Source organism: Peromyscus eremicus, chromosome 7 (assembly GCF_949786415.1).
Source record: "Peromyscus eremicus chromosome 7, PerEre_H2_v1, whole genome shotgun sequence".
In the NCBI taxonomy this organism is placed as follows: domain Eukaryota; kingdom Metazoa; phylum Chordata; class Mammalia; order Rodentia; family Cricetidae; genus Peromyscus; species Peromyscus eremicus.
Window position 1 is genome coordinate 64,378,236 of NC_081422.1, and position 17,225 is coordinate 64,395,460.

Consider the following 17,225-nt stretch of genomic DNA (forward strand, 5'->3'; position numbering starts at 1 on the left):
ACAGCTAGCCCTCGGGATTTTGCCTCTCCCAGGCTCACTTAGGCGTGGCTTTGCCAACCACCCAGCAGTGTTCCATGAATTTCAATGCTTCCTGTTGGTCCCCTCGCATGGCCCCTGGCATTAATCTTTGCATATTTTCTTCCTTTACTGCTTAAAATAAAATAATATTCCTTCCAATACAATTGTATAGATAATGCATTACATTGCATCAGAGATACAATATAGGATGAGGAAAAGATTTGTAAAATGTAAACACTTTACATTGTGACTTTTCTTATAATTGCTTCTATGACCATCTCCACCAAATCCCACGAGTTTTTAAATTTTTGTTGATTTTTAGTGGAGTGAGGGGACATACCACAGGGCACACATGGAGGTCAGAGGAGACTCTGTGGAGTTGGTTTTCTTCTTCTACGGATTCTGGCAAAGGTGTTTTGCACTCTGTCTTACTTCCTTTTCCTGTGCTAAAACACCCTGAGAAAATCAGCTTATGTGAGAGAGGTTTTTTATTAACTCATGGTTCAACATCCCTCATGGTGAGAAAGCCAAGACGGCAAAGACATGAAGCAGCACGGCACATCATGTCTGCAGTCAGAAGAGAGTAACGAAAGCATGTACTACCGTGCTCAGCACGTGTCAGGTGTGTGCGTCTGTGCTTACGTTCGCACACGTGAAATGCCCACGGAGTCCAGGTGATGGCGTCAGAGTACCTGGAGCTGGAGCTGCAGGCAGTTCTGAGTCACCTAGTAGGTATTAGAAATGGAACCTGTGTCTTTTCAAAAGCATGTGCTTCTAACCACCGAGCAATCTCTTCCGAACCCTGGGAAATTTAACCTTAAAGTTCACATCAGAAGATGTTCTCTGTAGACTTTTGCTTTCCCATTTCTTTCCTGAAAACCTAAGCTTCGCCGCAGATCAGTGTGGATGTCAGTCCCTTGCTTACTTTACTAAAGGCACCGACCTAAGGGGTGGAGAAAAAGGGCAGAAGGTAAAGTGCTTGCCCTGCAGGGAGGGCTGGGGTGCAAATCCTCAGAACCCACATTTAAAACTAAACAAAACGGTGTGTGAGGACACACTCTACAATCTTGGTGTTGAGGAGGTGGAGTCCGGGGGACACCTGGGGTTTGCTGGCCAGCCAGCCAAGCCTACATGGCCTATTCCTAGCCAGTGAGAGAGCTTGTCTCAAAAGTGAAGGGTGGACATTGCCTAAAGTTGACACTTGAGGTCGATAACTGGCCTTCATATCTGGACTCCATCCACCCACGTACATGTGTGCAACTAAACACGCATAAGTATACACACAAATATTAAAATTATGTACTAACTCTAAGTATTAATAATAGTCACTTAATATCAAAACAGGCATTTTCTCACATTGTTGGTAGGCATGTACCATATGCATCAGTTTGTGTTTAGACAACATAATATTGATAAAGGTATCCGGTATGAGTCTGAAAATATGGCCGATACCCAACATCTGGGGGGCTATGAGTCAGCATCAAGAGGCTGACACCAGATGTCTGGAGACCCCAAAAAGCAAACTATTACATAATCCATTATCTAACTATTTTGAGCAGAGTGCCACTTTTGTGTGATGAATATATATAACTGTATAAATATGGCCTTGAAATCAGAGGCCTGGGTCTTTGCTTTCACCAGCGTGCATGGATGTGTCTGCCTGTAGGCCTGAGTGCCCTATCCCATGCATCTTGTGTGCTGGTTGATCACCGTGTCTATGCCCTCCTGTGCCCATGTGTGCCAACTGACATCGGCCTGCCTAGCACTCTGTGGGGTGACATTGAGTGAATCAAGAATGTCTTATTTGTCTACAACCCTTCTAATTCTCAAGCTCCCAGCCTCCCTTTACCTGCCTCCTCTCCTGGAATGGAAACATGGACCCCACAGCTTGCAAACTACTATAATGTTCTCAAGATTGCAGGTGTATGAGTCTTTAATGCACACTCATCAGGGATGTCTGATAGAGCTTCTAGTGTACCCTACCCTTCTGGGTTACACAGATAAGAGTGCCAAGTGGAATCCTCTCAACCTAGCTGCAAAGGAGCCCTGGACAGGAAGCCAAGACCGGACCATGACGCAGGCCTCAGTGAAGCCCCATCGGGTGAATACGCGTGGAGCGAGCGAAGTCGGCGGGGAGCTGGGCACTGCAGCTGAGGCTGGTCTAAGAGGTGAGTCTTGTGCTGCCAAAGCAGGGCAGAAGAGGTGTTCAATGCATGATGCATGTCACACGGAGCAGAGTCAATAAACATTAATTAGTTCAGTGAGAAGACCTGTTTCCACCTCACTTTTCTGTCCTGGTTGATCAACCCCAACATTTCAGAAGGATACCCCTGTCAAAGGATGAGCTCACCACGATGACAGAGCTCCCCTCCACCTTGGCCAACCCAGCCCCACCCCCAGTCGTGACTCACAGCGTGGTGGTGGCTCTTCGCATCCTTGGGCAGTTTCTACTTGCCTCTGCATCGATTAAACCTTGATCTCATTTATTATCTCAGGAAATGGTCTCAAGGTCACAGGGCTGGAAATTTAATTATGGTAGCAGTATATTAAGTGGCACATTTAAAGATGCTGAATGGTAGTAATTAATTTTTTGGATGGTGGTCTCGGAGGAACAGGTTTTCTGCGCGCTGGGTGTTTGGCATCCATCATGGCCATTGAGCTTGGCAGCTGTCTTTTAGCTTTAAACTGCCTCGTTATTCATCTTTTATGACTGGCTTTTAAAAACACTAGGCGCTGGCACCCTCTTTTATTGTAATATATGTGTGTGGTAGGAACAGAGCCATACTTCACCTTTGCTATAAAACATGAACCAAAGGTGCCAGCCACTACCTGAGCCGGCCTCTAAATTGAGACAACAATTACCCTTCACTGACATCTAGTGTCAAAGAATGAGATATAGCCAGAGCACAGAATCCATTGGCCTGGAAAAACCTATGCTTTCTCCAATGATAAAAACCTGTCCCCAGCCCACGAGGCTCCAGCCCCAGCTTCAAGGAAGGGAAGAAGGAGGCAGAGGGATTAACTGGACACTGACTATTGACTTTGCTGGGTCTCTAGGTTATCTGGAGGGGGAAGGGAGACATCTGTCTGCCAAGGCCTCTTGCAGCTTGTGATATTTAATGAAGGAACAGTCATTAAATGTGTTTGATTCAAATATTAGACTTGATGAGCCTGGGTGCCATTTAATAGAGAGGTGGGAAAATATGAATTAAATTAGAGAGATTCATTAAAGAAATTGGCCTGGGGCCCAAGAAGAGCAGATTATCATTCTGGGCTGTCAGAAGTCGGGGCTCATCCGGGAAGATTCTGGTTTAGTTTGAGTTTCATTTCCCATATGCTAACTATCATGAGATCAGTTTAGACACTGAGAGGCCTTGGTTTGTGGGCCAAAGAATGGGTAGAAAAAATCTTTTTAAAAATAATTAGTTTCAACAGGGAAGGGTACAAGATGTATTTGCAATGTTTCTTTTTCTTTTATATTAACTTATGTCTGAGGTGGGGATGGCAGGTGCATGCATGTCATGGTGAACATGCAGAGGTCCGAGGACAACCTGGAAGAGTGAGTTTTCTCTTTCAACCACATGGTCCCAGACCTCACACTCAGATCCTTAGGCTTGCTTACAGGTGTCTTTACCTTCTGAGCCATGCCACTGGCCTGTGTGTAGATTCTAGGAGCTTCCCACTTCACATAGGGTCTGCCTCTTCCTGTCTAAACTTTCTCAACCTAGGAAGACTGGGATCCAGGCTAGATATCTCTTCCTGCGGGATGAGCAATACCATCCTTGTTTATTTTCACTAAATCTCAGACCCTCCCTCCAGCTGTGATGGCTAAAAATGTCCCCAAACGTCATCAGCTCCCAAAATACTAAACTTGACCCCAGCTGAGAAATCTTTTCTATTCTGACTTCAGAAGGTTCAAGCCCCAGAATGGTTATGTCCGCATGTGAGGACGTCCCTTGGAGTGGGCACTGGTAGCTTAGCAAATGGAGCTGCCCTCCTGGCTTGCCTAGTGGCCACTCGGTCTTGATTTTGACCGTGACTCTGTTTGCTGCTTGGGGTGGTGCAGCTTGGCCTGCTGGACCATAACTTCTTGGTTTGGCCACAGCCGCGGGTCTTTTTACAGTGTGTGTTCTATGCTCTCCCAACTTGTGTTTGGTGACATTCATCCTGTAGCACACTCATCACACAGGGCCTTAAGTACTGTCACCATGCCTTTGTGGGGATTCCGTGGGAGACAGGACAACCAAGATCACAACATCTCATCCTGGCTTTGCGTTCTAGAATGGGCAGTCGGTGTCAGATAAATAAGCTGCTTCAGAGTAAGGGCGGTGTCTTAGTGACTTTTCTGTCACTGTGATAAGACATCATGACCAAGAGCAACTTGCAGAATAAATATTCTGGTTTATAGTTCCAATGGGGAATCCATGGAGGTGGGGAGGCATTGGCAGCAGATGGCTGGCCAGAAAGCTGAAAGATCGAATCTCCATCCAACACAGAAACAGGGACAGTCAACTGGAAGTGGGGTAGGGCTATGCACTCCCAAAGCCTGCCCCTTGGGACATACTTCCTCCAACAAGGTTGCACCATCTCTCCAAATGGTGCCACCAGCTGGGGACCAGGTCTTCAAATACATGAACATATGGGACACTTTACTCATTCAACCCACTACAGAGCAGGAGGAAAAGAAGCCAGGTAACTAGGGAGCAGACAGGAGGAAGGTAGGATCCTCCAGCCATGCTCAGTGACGGCCTCGCTCAGTGAGTGAAGAGAATGAAGTAAGAACAGCCAGAGGGAGCCCTGACCTCAGGGTTCCTTGCAATTACAACATGCTGCATATGAGATTATGACGCAGAGAGAGAAATCCAGCCATAGTGCATCTCTCAAACTTACACACACACACACACACACACACACACACACACACACACACACTCATGCAAATACAAGTGTAACCACCCAGACCTACTTAGGCAGCATTTCCTGGAACCAGTCCATAAAAGCCATCTGCATTCCCACATTTACTGTGGCCCTGCTCACAATAGCCACTGGTGGGATCAACATGAGTAACAGAAGATGGAGGAAACAGTGAAGGAGAAATGATACAGGAACACAACAGAATACTGTTCAGCCACACACACACACACACACACAAAAAAAAAAAAAAAATGATGATTGCTGTCAATTACAGCAACAGAGATAGGAGAGGGGACTGGGATCTGGCTCCATAGCGCAGTGCTTACCTACCAGGGGAAAGGCCCCGTGTTCAGTCCCTAGAACTGAACATAGTAATTAATTAATTAATTGACAGTAAATAGGATAACATTTCATTCTGTGGAATAAGCCAGGATCAGAAAGGTAAGTATGAGCCCGTGGTGTCAATCATGTGTAAGATCTAAAATGGTTGACCTTGTTCCAGTAGAGAGTAGAACACTGGTGAGCAGAGGCTGGGAGGAATAATGGGAAAGGGCTTTGGTCAGTAGGTTCAGGTTTCCAGCCTGAAGGAAGGGGTCCTGATGTCTATATCACAGATACCTGTAATGATTGACAGGAACAGAGTATATTTAAAACCAGCTGGAAGAGAGACGTTTGAATGTTTTCCTTGCCTTTGTGGACATGATAAATGTTTGAGGTGGTAGATGTGCACCTTACACTGATTCGATTAATACACAAGGTATACACAAATCAAAATCTCACATTGTACACCATAAATATGTTAATTATTCCCACAGATAGAAAGTAAAACTCAACAGCATGAAGTCCAAACATATAAGACACTCTCAAGATGGAGACATGGCTCAGTGATTGAGAGCAATGGCTGCTCTTCCAGAGGACCACGGGCTGACTCTTTGCACACACATGACAGCTCACAGCGATCTGTAACTCCAGGTCCAGGGGGATCCAATGCTCTTCTGGCCTAAGCAGGCACCAAGCATGCATGTTGTGCTCAGCTATACATGCAGGCAAAACACACATAGGTACAAAATAATTTTTAAAAGGGAGTGTTTAAAAATGACATTCCTGTACATGTTTACAACACACACATACACACATGCACGCACGCACGCACGCACGCACGCATGCACCTCTGTCCTTACCCCTTTCCTCTCCGAGCACACCCACAGAGAGCTATTCTGCCCTCCAGCATCATCAGTCATCTGTTTCCATGGGCTGCGGTGTTTTTCATTGTATTTTGGCTTTTTTGGAAAAGCCACTTGGATCTCCACACCAACAACTTCTCATTCATTTCTATAAGCTTCTAGTTACTTGTGAAACTGAAAAGGGTGGGGGCTGTGTGGTGATATATTGTGTCCCCAATATATTGTGCACCCTAATAGACTTATCTGGGGTCAGAGAACAGAACAGCCACTAGATATAGAGGCCAGAAAATGGTGGCACACACCTTTAATCCTATCACTTGGGAGGCAGAGAACTATCCGGATCTCTGTGAGTTTAAAGCCACAGTGGAACCAGCCAGGCATGGTGACTCACGCCTTTAATCCCAGGAAGTGATGGCAAGAAGCAGAAAGGTATATAAGGCGTGAGGACCAGGAACTAGAGCTGGTTAAGCTTTTAGGCTTTTGAGCAGCAGTTTGGCTGAGATTCATTTGGATGAGAACTCAGAGGCTTCCAGTCTGAGGAAACAGGATCAGCTGAGGAATTAGCGAGGTAAGGAAGGTGTGACTTGTTCTGCTTCTCTGATCTTTCAGCATTCACCCCAATACCTGCTATAGGGCTACTGGAGAGACTGCTCAGTGGGTAAAGGCACTTACAGCCAGCAAGCCTGGCAACCTGAATCGGATTCCAGGAACGCACCTCAATGTCAGTGGAGTCAACACCACAAAGTTGGCCTCTAACCTCCATATGTATGCCATAGCATGTGTGCCCCCACAAACCACAGCGCACACACACACACACATACACAAAACAGCAGCAGCAGCAGCAGCAGAAGCATAAAATTTTTTAAAATTAAGCCAGGCAGTAGTGGCGCATGCCTTTAATCCCAGCACTCGGGAGGCAGAGGCAGGCAGATCTCTGAGTTAGAGGCCAGCTTGGTCAACAGAGCAAGTTTCAGGACCGGCTCCAAAACTGCACAGAGAAACCCTGTCTCAAAAAAAAAAAAAAAAAAAAAAAAAAAAAAAAAAAAAGAGGCTACTACCATTCCCCTGAGAGACTAAACAGAACCCGAATTACCAAGTACCAGCCAGGCACCTCCAGCCCTGGCTGGTTCAATGATACTCGAAGGGAAAAACACAAGAGAAGACAGAGTCTCTGCGCCTTGATCCCTACTCCCCTCCCCTGCCTTTTTCACACTCGGTCACACATAGCCCAAGCTGACCTCAAACTTATTACAGCCAGAGATAACCTTGAACCTCTGCTTCTCCTTCCTCCACTTCCCTAGTGCTGGGATTCCCCATGCGCACCACCCTAGGCAGCTGATACAGTACCAGGGATCAAACCCAGGGCCTCTGGCTAGGCAGAACTCTACTAACTGAGCCGCAGTCCCCGCTGTTCCTTCTTATTTGCTGAACAAACATTCCTGGCCGAGAGACCAGCAGAAAAACACTGGGCTCTGCCAACCCCTTGTTAATCAACGAGCCCACAACAAATCATAGGCTGGAGACCGTGACACATCAATTACACTAATAACTGAAGGATCTACGGGAAGTGGTAATCAGGCACAGTCCCCGAGGTGTCACCTCCACAGACTGCTGAGCCCTGGACACTCAGCTATTTGCTGGTCCAACTGTGGGCTGCTCCTCAGAGGTAAGCTGGTAACTGCAGAGGAAGAAGTGCTTCGTACCAGCACTGGTCAGAACAAAGATTCTAAGACGTATTAAACTGGACATAGTATTTGCTTTATGTCATCTCTAGACAACCGTTCTTCACACAGCTTAGTTATGGTAAAGAGAAATGAGCCTGAAGTGGGAAACTTTCCTCTATTTCTGCCATAAACGAACTAGACATTTGGCCAACTAAGTTGGCCACTTGGTGTTTCAGTCTCTTCATCTGCTACACAGACAGGCCTTCCCATTTCATGAAATGACCATCTTAGGAAATTAGATAGGTGATCGATAGATAGATGATAGATAAATAGATGGATGGATGGATGGATAGATGCATGCATGATATATAGATACATACATAGATAATTGGTGTTAGATGACATAGATAATATAAATAGATGATAGGTTGAGATAGATGCTAGACAGATGATAGATACATTCATATACAGATGATTGATGATAGATACATAGATAGGTAGATAATACATAGATGACAGGTGATACATACATAGACTGATGGTAGATAATACAAAGATGATAGATAACACATAGATGGATAGATGATTGATGACAGATGATTCATAGAAAGATGGATAGATACAGATAGATGATACACAAAAGATAGATAGAGAGACATACACACACATACATACACACATACATACACACATACATGCATAGACGATAGAGATAGAGTGTATGAAAGTGTCAGGAAATGTAGAAATGTACGGGTGTTTATGTTTATGTATGACATGTCATTTACCCATCACCTACTAGCAGACTTTCAGTGAACTGCTTCATTTCTTTCTAGACACCACATTGAAAAATTGAAGAGAAAAGTGAAAGACCATGTGGAAGCATCTGAGCAAACTATTTGCATTACAGTCCACCAAAGATCAAGTTCAACTGAGGGTCACCCAGACAGTTAGTGAGTCCAAACTTGTTCTTCAGACTTCTAGTCCTTTGCTGCTTCTGACTGATAGGAGATGACTTACAGCCAGGCGGTGGTGGCCCACACCTTTAATCCCAGCATTCAGGAGGCAGAGGCAGGAAGATCTCTGTGAGTTCTAGGCCAGCCTGGTCTACAGAGTAAATTCCAGGACAGCTAGGGCTACACAGAGAAACCCTGTTTCGAAAAACCAAAAGGAGGAGGAGGAGGAGGAGGAGGAGGAGGAGGAGGAGGAGGAGGAGGAAGAGGAGAAACTTGCTAGATTAGATCACCTAGTCAAGAGCAACAGAAACTAGTTTGGGCTGACAGAGGAGAAAATGAGCCTATTTAAAAAGATATTACAGTTATACCCACAGAAAGGGTATGTCTCACCCTTCTCTCATCCCCACAAGAAATGTCTGCAACAGATGGAGACCATTACACACAGACACACACACATATACACACACCTGATCCAACAGTGGAGACCATTACACACAGACACACACACACAGACACACACCTGATCCAACAGATGGAGACCATTACACACAGACACACACACATATACACACACCTGATCCAACAGTGGAGAACACGGGATGGTGTGTGTGGTGCCCAGTCCCAACTGATACACCTACAACACAGCTCCTGCACCTAAGGCTCAAGGATCACAGCAGAAGAGGGAGCATAAAGGGTGTAAGAGCCGGAGGAACAGGAAGTCTGGGGTGAGACTGTGTCTCCTAGAAATGTCCGAGAACCTACACCCCTGAAGTCCATCAGTGTGACTAAACATGACCTGAACAGGGATGACAGCAACACATGGTGGTGGTGCATGTCTTTAACCCCAGCACTTGGGAGGCAGAGGCAGGTGAATCTCTGAGTTCAAGGCCAGCATGGTCTACAGAGTGAGTTCTAGGACACTCAGGGCTACACAGAGAAACCCTGTCTCAAAAAAACAAACAAACAAACAAAACAAAACAAAAAGTAAAAATAAAAATAAAAGAATGACAGCCACAGACATACTAACCCAGAAGAGGGAAAGCTCATGGAGCCTTGACCCTTAGACAAAGAACTACAGGCAAATAAGAAGTACTGAGGGTGGGAGCAATGGCCTTCCCCAGGGAAGAGGCCCCCATTTGGCTATCTAATACCAAGTAGTCAACACCATAGAAACATACATACATACATACATACATACATACATACAAGCATACGGACTGAACATGTTGTATTTTATGAGGCAGTATACACACACACACACCAACAATTAAAAAAAGAAGAAGAAGAAGAAGAAGAAGAAGAAGAAGAAGAAGAAGAAGAAGAAGAAGCAGCAGCAGCAGCCATTAATTTGAGGAACAGTAAGGGCAATATATGGGAGGGGTTGGAGGGAGGAAGGGAGAGAGGAATGTAAATAATACATTGTAGCTTCAAAAAATTGTATATAAAAAGACATTACTGTGTCAAAATCCCCAGGAGTCCTTAACACTGTATGGTGAAAGGTTTTGGAGGAGGGGGGTATTGACAGGTGGTGTCTTAGTTAGGGTTTCTATTGCTGTGAAGAGACGCCATCACCATGGCAACTCTTATAAAGGAAAATATGTAACTGTAGTGACTCAACCTATAGTTTCAGAGGTTCAGTCCATTACCATCATGGTGGGACATGGCAGTGTGCAGGCAGACACGGTGCTGGAGCTGAGAGTCCTGCATCTTGATATGCAAGCAACAGGAAGTGGTCTGAGACACTGGGCATGGCTTGAGCATATACAAGACCTCAAAGCCCACCTCCACAGTGACACACTTCCTCCAACAAGCCACACCTCCTAATAGTGCCACTCCCAAAGAGCTTATGGAAGCCAATTTCATTCAAACTACCACAGGTTGCAAATGCAGATTATTTGCTGCAGGATGATTTATAAAAGGGACAGTCTCCATGCACCATGGAGAGACTGACCAGTGACAGTCCTGACAAGGTGACCAAACTCAGTGTCACTAAGAGCAGGATACCTCAGTAATAATGATGTGTGTAACCACATTATGAAATATGTTTGCCCAAAATATGCTAACTTGAGTTTCATGCTTCTACCCCTAATTTTAGATTTATAGAGAATACAAAGAGAATAAAACTCAAAGCATCGAGAGGGAATTCTAATTGGAAGAGTATATGTTTTACCTTCAGATAATCAATGTTATGAATAAATGTTTAAAAGCTAGAAGTAGGGCTAGAGAAATGACTCAGATACCAAGAACACAGGCTGTTCATCAGGGGACTAGGGTTTGATTTCCAGCATTCACATGGATGCTCACAACTATTTGTAATTCTAGTTCCTGGGTATCTGACGCCCTCTTCTGGCCTCCACAGGCACTGCACATACATGATGTACAGACATATGCAGGCAAATACTCACACACACAAACTAAAAATAAATAAGTCTTTAAAAATAAAAACTAAAACTGAGTAGTGGTGGCACATGCCTTTAATCCCAGCACTTGAGAGGCAGAGGCAAGGCGGATCTCTAGGAGTTTGAATCTAGCCTGGTCTACAGAGGAAGTTCCAGGACAGTCAAGGCTAACAGAAAAACCCTGTCTCAAAACAACAACCCCACTCCCCCCAAAAAAAACCTAAACATGTTCTAGACACAAAGATATTGAACTGAAAACAAACACAAATTAGATCTTGTCTCAGAAATGTGTGTGTGTGTGTGTGTGTGTGTGTGTGTGTGTGTGTGTGTTATTTTGGAGACTGGGGAGATAGGCCTGTTGATAAAGTTCTTGCTTCACAATCATAATGACCTGAGTTTGATCCTAGAATCCACACCAACCAACCAACCAAACAAACAAACAAACCCTGGCTGTAATGTTGTGCACCTGTGATCCCAAGCACCTGGGAGACAAAGGTGGGTGGATCCCTGGAGCCTGATGGACAGACAGCCTAGCCTAGTGGATGAGCTCTAGTCCAGCCTGAAATGGGATGGATGATGTTCTGAGGATGACTCGTGAGCTTTAGGTTCTACACACACAGGCAGACACAACTGCACACGCACACACACACACACGCATACATTTTAAAAAGGTGTTCTTTGACTGAATGTAACATGGACTGTACTTACCATGGTACTGTGGAATGAATTGCTGTCTTGGGCTTGACTGCAGTATCACAGTGTGTGGAGATTATTCTTAGGAGGGACATGCTGAATCATTTAGGAATAAAGTGTTTAGGGGTCAACAGCTCTCAAACATGCAACTTTCAAAAGGTAAAGAATAGAATAAACATCAAACACATGCAGAGAAGTACATACAGTATGAGGCTGGTGACTGTGGAAGCTAGCTGTAGAGAGATGAAGTGTTCTTCACAGAGAAGAGACACCGGTGACTTACAAAATTGGTTAAATGGATATTGTGAGGCCAGACTTTCAAATGCAAGGCCAAAATCATGACACACAGCTGGCTAGGGGAGAGCTTACCATTGCTGTTACCCTGACCACTAGAGGCTCAGTCTCTCATCGGTGCCTAGCACCAAGAATTTACCCTTCAAACTCATAGAGTAAGACCCCCTCCCCGTTACCTCTGCTGTACCTGACTCCACTCACCCATACCAGCAAAAATTAAAACCTATACCTAGTCATTTCTGAGAGTAGGAGTGAGCTAAGTTGAAGTTCCCTGCTGGTATATCTTATGAGTAAGGCTTAATTCTCAGGCCTGGATCCCTGCTGCAAGGCAGGTTGAGAATTGGCATATTGTTCTGTGGTGGTATTGTGTTCCCCAAAATATTGTGCACCCTTATAAACTTATCTGGGGTCAGAGACAGAACAGCCACAATATTAAGCATAAAGGATAGGCAGTGGTAGCACACACCTTTAATCCTAGCATTCCAGAGGCAAAAATCCATCTGTTCAAGGATATAGCCAAGCATCGTGACTCACGCCTTTAATCCCAGAAAGTGAGCCTTTAATCCCAGGGAGTGGTGGTAGAAAGCAGAAAGGTATATAAGGCGTGAGGACCAGAAACTAGAAGCATTTGGCCTGGTTAAGCATTTGGCTGGTTAAGCTTTCAGGCTTCTAGCAGCAGTTCAGCTGTGTCCCATTCTGGATGAGGACTCAGAGGCCTCCAGCCTGAGGAAACAGGACCAGCTGAGAAGCTGGCCAGGTGAGGTTAGCTGTGGTTTATTCTGGCTCTCTGATCTTCCAGTTCACCCCAATACCTGGCTCAGGTTTGATTTTATTAATAAGAACTTTTAAAATTTCTGCTACATTGTTCCTCTAAAAAAATTGTTTGTATGCATCCATGTATGTGTGGTGCGTGTGTGTGTGTGTGTGTGTGTGTGTGTGTGTGTGTGTGTGTGTACTCATGCGTGCAGATACTCATGTATATGGAGGCCAGAGGTTGACATCAGGTATATTGTTCACTCCTCCACTATAAATTAATATATTAATATATAATAAATAATATATAAGTATATTTTATATATAAAAATATTGAGACAGGGCCACTCGCTGAACGCTGTACTTATTGGTTGGCTAGACTTGCTGGCCCCCAAGATTCAAGGATCTGCCTGTCTGTTCCCCTCCCGGACTCTTTGATGCCTTTCTTGAAGAGGTTAGCAAAGATGGCCAGGTAGCGTTAGGTATGGCAGGTGTCAGCTACCTGGTAAAATGGCCGAGGCCCACGCCCCTTCCAATCTGTAGCTTGTGTAACTACAGGATCTTTCAAAATAAAAAGAATGATTGAGACCTTTAAAAAAAATTTTCCAGTTTATATGTAGCAATTCTTTGATGTTGCTTTCTGAGACTAGAAGGTTATTTACAGAACAGCCCTAGCATCTATTTATTTGGGTATATTGGCTTGTTTGATTATAAGTTACTCTCTTAGTTGTTATCTGTGAAAATGCCCGGAAGCCTTCAGGCGTGTATGTCCATAAATTGAAATATATTGTGATTATTATTGTTCATGATGGCTCACAAATACAACCTCTTTCATAAGAATACAGAATCAAGACATTGCAAGGGGAAATTTGTTAAAGTAATTCATGTTTTATCCATTGAAAATCTAAGAGGGTCACGATGCTTTCCTGGCGGTTGGTGAGAAATGCAAACCCAACTGATCGAATATTAATATCCATTAGCACATTTTATATTGATAAATTCAGAAAGAAAATTCAGTGTTCTCCCAGAGACTGCTAGAAAGCGGCCTTGACCCCCTCATTTGTCATCATTATGGGGATGAGCCCAAGCCCCCAACTTATCATTTGTTTATGACAATAAACACAACAAAGAAGGTACATGCGGTGACACCCAATGGCTGTCGTCCCCTGTCATGTCCCTTGTCCTGTCGGGGATTCATAACACCAAATACTCAGATGTCCAAGCTGCAGACCCAGGAGATTTCCATAATACCTTTCTCTAGTGCATCCCTCCCCAGCACCCAGGCCCCTTCCAGCACCATTAATATCTCTTAAAAATGCATTTATTTCTCTCCATTTCTAAACTATCAACCCTACCTAAACTGTAAACATTCCCCTTGCTTGACCACAATCTCTGAGCGGTCTGTCTTGGCTTCACTTTCATCTGTTGTTAAAGGACCAGGCTGTGTGATTCTCTGGGCTCATCTCCCTAGCCCCACTCCAAATGTTTGTAGTGATTTCCAGTTGCATTCGCAATACAATCCCTTAGCATGGCCTACACACCATCCCGGACTGTAACTCCTCATTGGCTTCCCAGCCTCACCTTGCAGCTCCCTTGCCCATGTCTCAGCCTCAGTCTTTCTTATGCTCCAAGTCTCGCCCTTAACCCTGCATGTAGAATGCCACTTCTCTTGGCATCTGTGCCTTGCCCAGCCATTCTTGAGGTATGCCCTCCACAAAGTACAAAGTAGATCTGTTTCTCTCTCTCTCTCTCTCTCTCTCTCTCTCTCTCTCTCTCTCTCTCTCTCTCTCTCTCTGTGTGTGTGTGTGTGTGTGTGTGTGTGTGTGTGTGTATCTGTCTGTCTGTCTGTCTGTCTGTGTCTGTCTGTGTTCCTGTGTGGAAGGGTGCATGTGTGTATGCATGTATAACAGTGGGGGCAGAGGACAATCATGGATACCATTCCTCAGGTACCACCCACTGCTTTTCATTTTGTTTTGTTTTGTTTTGAGATAGGGTCTCTCATTGGCCTGGAGCTTGCTAATGAGGTTAGACTCACTGGCCAGTGAGCTCCAGGGATCTGCCTGTCTCTGTCTCCCCAGTCACAGGATTACAGGTACATGCTCAGCTTTTATGTGGGTTCTGGGAACCAAATTGGGGTCCTTGCAAAGCAAGCCCTTTACTGGCAGAGCCTGTCCCCAGGCCCCCTTGCCCTGCCCTTTCATGGAGCCCTTTATTTTTCTTCTTCATCCAGCACAGTTTGGAGTCGCATGCATGTTCTTATGACTGTTCTGCTCAGGTCATCCTCACTCAACAGACAGCACCATGTGACAGAGGCGAGTCTCAGCAACCTGTGCATCCTCGGCTCATGCCCCAGAGACTACACACACACTGAGGAAATACTCATTAAACCCAACAATGCATGAGCCAGTGAATGCCTGTAAAGGACCATACTGTAGTCAGAGGAGAGTGAGAGTAACCAGAACTCACTCAGCTGGACCCATGGATGTTCCCCCCCTTTTTTTTGAGATTATAATTCAACTACAACATTTCTCTCTTTCTTTTCCTCCCTCCAAGCCTTCCCATAAACCAACCACTCCCTGCTCTCCTTTAAATTCATAGCCTCTTTTTTAAAAAAAAACTGTTATCACATGCATATATGTATATACCCATATATCCCTAAATATAACCTATCCAGCTCATACCTGCATGTATGTTTTCAAGGGTGACCATTCGGCACTAGACAACTAATTTGGTATGTCTATGCATTTTTTTAATTTATTTTAATTATGTGTCTGGGTGTGGGTATCACATGAGTGCAGGTGTCCATAGAGGTCAGAAGAGGGTGTCAGATCCCCTGGAGCTGGAGTCACAGGAAGTTGTGACCTGCCTGACATGGGTTCTGGGAACCAAACTTGGGTCCTCTGTAAGAGCAGTTCACAGTCTGGATTGTTGAGCCATCTCTCCAGCCCTGGCACCATGAATTTGACACTAGAATTTAGAAACCAAGTCTTGGATGTGGGGTGAACTCTCTTTTCCCTGACGGGAAGCTGGGCTGTTCAGTACACATAGAGATGGCTCCAGAGATATGAACGGTGTGCCCCAGGGAGCAACAGAACCTAACCTGCATATCTTACTAAGATCTCAATCTAAACTTAGATTCCCGTGATTAAAAATCGCACCACCGCCTCCTCTGAACTGCACTCAGCTTTCCTAAATGAGATTTTATGGGAACTGATTGTGATTAGATAAATGGGTGACTTCACTAATGCATAATCCAATTTTCAATTACATCGTAGGTACAATAATTTACGTTTCTTGTTTGATGGTGTGATATTTATGTGGTGGGCTCTGCATGAGACCTGGTGACTGTTTACATAATGATCCTGTTTCTCCCTCTACAAGGATCTGGTTTTCAATTTTCCCTTTTGTGCTGTGAGGCACCGTCCTTCCAAGGTAAACACTGTATATCACAGGATGTGCAGGTGAGGAACGTCAATAAAGTAATAAACCAGATGGGTTTTAATAATTCTTATTTATGCCACTGGATTAGCTAATAGAGTAGTTTGCCTTTCATAAAAAGTTGGAATAAAAAATGTCCCTAAAATTATAGTAAATCTGTGATCTGTTGGCTCTATGACAGAGCACCGTTGAATACCAAAAATGAACTTTTATCAAATACATTCAACCATCAATAATTCAATATTCATTGTCTGGAGGCATTCCCAAAGCTGGGACAGTGTTAACAGTAACTATCCCTTTACTGACCTTTAACCCCAGGTCCGCATGAGACAATGGAAACAACATTCAAACATCAGGGGTTTGAACGCATTTAACCCCAAAAGTCATTCCTCCTTTCCTGGCCAGTGAGCTGTCAGCCAAATCCTTCCAGATAGACCACTCTTCTTAAAGTAACAAGCTGAAGCAGGGTAGCAAGAAGAAGACAGGAGAAACAAACCCTATTCAAGGGTCACGTGCACACACAGCAGTACACAGCATAGAGGGTCTCCAACCCAGATGGCCCCACCGGCAGACAGGCAGAAGGGCAAGCAGGTGTCTGCAGCTGCTCACCGTGCTTTTGTTGAAGCAGCTCTCTCTCTTTATCCATATAAAAGGTTCGCTCACTTGAAAAGGAGATCGGAAACTGGGTGTGTGGGCATACACCTGCCATCCTGTCACTCAAGAGGCTGAGACAGAGGATCATGATTTCCTGGACAGCCTGGGATGCACAGTGAGACTGGGCAGGGTGGGGAGAGAAGAGAGCATTGTGTTTCTAAAACTTCAAAAAATTAATAGTGCACAAGTACTGTGCTAGAAGTTACTGAGTCCCATTTCCTGGCTTAGAAAATAAGGAGTCTGTAGTTGAGGGACCGAGCA